This window comes from Acanthopagrus latus, chromosome 16 (assembly GCF_904848185.1).
Source record: "Acanthopagrus latus isolate v.2019 chromosome 16, fAcaLat1.1, whole genome shotgun sequence".
Taxonomy (NCBI): domain Eukaryota; kingdom Metazoa; phylum Chordata; class Actinopteri; order Spariformes; family Sparidae; genus Acanthopagrus; species Acanthopagrus latus.
This window is the reverse complement of record NC_051054.1, coordinates 1,022,501-1,026,613: the sequence shown is the minus strand read 5'-3', so window position 1 is coordinate 1,026,613 and position 4,113 is coordinate 1,022,501. Positions and strand designations below refer to the sequence as shown.

General features: G+C 38.2%; 1 long non-coding RNA gene across 1 annotated transcript in view; it reads left to right on the top strand.

Moving 5' to 3' along the window:
* Positions 1-3,649: 3,649 nt before the first annotated feature.
* Positions 3,650-4,113, top strand: part of LOC119004954 — a 4,971-nt gene continuing 4,507 nt past the window's right edge. The window contains exon 1 of the long non-coding RNA XR_005070349.1: positions 3,650-3,878. This is a non-coding gene — a long non-coding RNA (uncharacterized LOC119004954). The remainder of the gene's footprint in view (positions 3,879-4,113) is intronic.

Genomic DNA, 4,113 nt, shown 5'->3' with positions numbered 1-4,113 from the left:
TAGTCCTCAGATTATTTCTGGGACAGGAGAATGAGACTGCTCTGTGTGAGTTCTTGTGTCTGGTTCAGGAGGCAGGCGCTGATCCGGGAGCTGGTGGGAAGCGTCGTGTCGCGGCTGTTCGTCTCTGTTTCGTCCTCGTCGCTCGTTTATTTAGTGTGTTTACAGTCAGTCGCAGTAAACATCGCCGCTGCGTGTTCCCTTTACGTTTACAACAAACACCACGGAGCTGCAGGCTGCTGCTGTCACTGTGTTTGCAGTTCAGACGTCCAATTATTACACAGCACCAACCTTCATCCAATTATTATCCAACACACACACACACACACACACACAGTCTATTATCATCTCTCTTTATGTGACGGCACTGAACAACAAGAATTATACACCTTAATTAACCAGCCAACATGTCAGTGTATTTATAATAACTACTGACACAGAGAGAGATTCAACACACACACACACACACACACACACACACACACACACACACACACACACTCACTGCACAATACACTGTAAAACATGCGCTGTGAATCCAACTGTTGAGAACAAAACACACTGTAAAACAGACATTGTAGAATAATGTGATTACAATATTAACTTTGTTTAAGAACTGGATAGTTTAGATTTAATTAACGTTCAATCATTGACACTCAAAATCCACTAATGAGTTTTTTCAGCATTCGTCATGCTGATTTATTTCAGAGTTACTGTGACAGTCAGGGTGACTCTCAGCATCTGTAGGAAGTTTTAATATCCCGTCACGGCTCCTGGCTAGCTCGCCAAGCAAAACAGCCACAGCTAAACAGAGAGGCTAACACTTTAAGTTAGAAAGCTTAGAGTCTCGAGACCAAACCAGCCAATCAAACCAGTCATCAGAGTACAGTCAACAAACAGACAAGCTCACAAACAAAAAAAACAAACAACAAGCTAACAAACTAGCATGTACAAGCATCTTCTCTAATTCCCAGACGTCCACTAACCCAGATGACTTCGACGGCTCATTTGAGCAGATAGGAGCGTTTGTTCCTGTCCTGGAGTCAACAACAGCCAATGAGTGACTGTGAAGACCAGCTCTGTCTCCTGAGTCAGTCCAGTCACTTTTGTTGATATTGTCATTTAATCTGAACCTAAAACATGTCAGAATATTTGATGTGGACCTGTTGTGTCTCCCAGATAATTAGGAAGTTACAGGTCGTCTGTGGATTATTTGTGCATTAAAAAAACAAACTACGTAGATTAATAACAAAAGACTGAAAAAACAAACATCTCATGACCTTTCAGAACAGCCCAAATCATGTGCATACTCCAAACTCCAGCAACAGCTTTGATATTTACTTTGAGGTTTGGATTCTTATATAAAGCTGCTGAAACAAACTGTTCCCAACGGTTGCAGAAAATCATTTATTGTAAAACAGCTAGAAAACAAAACAAACAAACAAACAAAAAAACTCATGAAGCTTTTTTACTTTTTACCAGCTTTTTACAAACACATCTTCTGTGAGAAGTTAGCATCTATTGGCCTTCAGTACTGCTGGCACTGGTCTCAGTGTTTGGCCATGTTGGTGGACACTTGGTAAAAAACTGTTAACTGTGCGACACACTCCCTGAAAACAAAAGCACACACTATAACACACTTATCAGACATTAAAATAATCATCATTGTTGAACGCACTCTGCAAACCACGCGCCGGTACATGTACATACTGTGCTGTTGTCACGGTAACGAGGGAAGTACATGAACGCACTCAACACAGAGGTCAGAGAATATTAGAGTGGGTTTTGACAGTTTGCCTAACACACTGTTTTACACACACACATACACACACACACACATAATGTGAAGGTGGGTGAATCATAACTTCATGTGTATGTCAATTAAATATATGACCATACGTGTGTAAATTAACATATAGTTTGCATAAATAAACAGCAAGAAATCCACAACACGCATTTACACCTTCGTCTAAACAAACAACAACACTGACACGCATCAGACAAACACAAAGCAGTCAGAGGTTTATGATGTTCATGTATGTTTGATGCATTTGTTAATTACTTTTATTCAAGTAAACATCTGATGATAAGAGCAACTTAGTTCCTTCATCTCCTGCGTCTGGGTGCAGCGTAACATGGAGAGAGATCACTGCAACACTGAGATCAGTTCAAAAATAGAAAGGCAAGAAAAGTTTAATAACAACTTAACAACAAGAGATACAATTATTGTATTACCAACTGGAGCAACTAGAACATAACAACCTCAAAAATATGCACCATCATAAAACACACAGAACACAATCAAGTCCTAGTTTGTCTTTTTCAGCATCAGCAGTTAATTGCTTGATTCTGCCGGATGTGGCGTCCCTCACGGCTCCGTGCTCGGTCCACTGCATCTTCTGAACTCACTTCTTTAGATAGAAGTTCTCACTCTATGCAGATGACACTGAACTCTCATGTTACAAGCAATCACCACAAAATAGATCAATCATTTGGCCTGTTTACGCTGCAGCAACATTTCTAGTAATTCCAGTAATTTTATGAGGAACGTAAAAGTGTCATCTGCATTTTAATCGGTGAACTGGACTCGGGGTCTGTTTGGTCCTTAAAACTTTCATCTTGTGTACAGTTTTCATCGTGAATAGGAAAGGGATTTTTTTTTTTTTTACTTTCAGCATTCTGTTAACAAACTTTTCAAGTAGACTTTTCACCAACTCTAAACAAGACAAACATCGATCTGCAGCAAATAACTTTGAAAATTAACCAAAAACATGACACTTTTGAAACGAGTGTCACATTTCTTAAGTGTTCCTTCTGCATTTCTTTTTCAGGAGTTCCACTCTTTAATGATTCCAACATTAAGGATTTGATCATCAGTCAAATTAGTGCTCAAACCAATTAAGGTGCAGGACATCACTTACATAACTGCTGCTAACTGTAGCAACCATCAGCTTGTTAGCTCAGCACAGCAGTGACTGTAATGATGTTCATCATAACTTCAAAACTACTGTTTCTTCACATTCTGGTTATAATTTTGGCATTTTTTGATAGTTTTTAAGTTAAATTCTTACCCTAACCCTGCAACTTAAATACCCAACAAAGATGAGTTTTCATGTTTTATTAAAGTGGTACAAAATTATGTTTGGCTCAAACAATATCCAAACTTTATTTTGCTGGCATATTTTCTAATGAATTTCTGGTGATTGTCTTTTAAATGAATTTCCAAACAGTAGTTGTGAAAGTGAAAACTAATTCACATTTAATTTAAAAATAAGTTCATTTGATAATTTTGATTAAAAGTAACAGCAGGATTTAAACACTTTCACTGAAAGGGAGCCTAGAAGTTTATACTACATTCAATAGGTAAAAAAAACACAAATCAAATACAATCAGGAGAGAAGTTGTCTTCTGACGAGCTCCAGATACGTGTTACATATTGTTTAAATATTCATTTCCATCCTCTTACACTGATGAGTGTGTGTGTCATGTTAATCACAATTACCCGACCTGAATGTTTGTAGTAAGATGTCATATTTTAAGTGGAGAATGTTCAAACGGATCCCTCCGTTACCATGGAAACCAGAGTGAAAAATAGCATCAAGGTAATTTTGTGTCTGATTTTTATGTCACTCTGATGTTTAACTGTCACAGGTCACGTTTCACGTAACAACAGACGTGTGTTCAAAATGAGAGAGAACTCAAACTTTAACTAAATAACAGCGAGTGATGCCTAATATTCATCTGGCAGAGAGGATTCTGGGTAACACCATGCTTGTTAAAAGGCGCAGTGAGATGATTCTAACCCTGTCGACCTCTGGAAGACGACGCTGTGATGGTCTCAGGAGGCAGATAATGAACCTTGATAGACGGATTTAAACAACGTATGTTTTGTTCAAAGTAAAAATGTTTTTGTCACATTTGTTCATCCTGATTAACGAAGTTTCACCAGGAATCATCTGCTGTGACCTCGACCCTTCTTGTGTTTGTGGAGGTGGAAATAATCATCTTAACTCAACTTTTAAGATTTTGTCTTCTTCTTGTCTCCATCTCTTTCATCTAACCTCATTATCTACAGATCATACAAAAACATTAAGATAATTCAGAACGCACTGCACT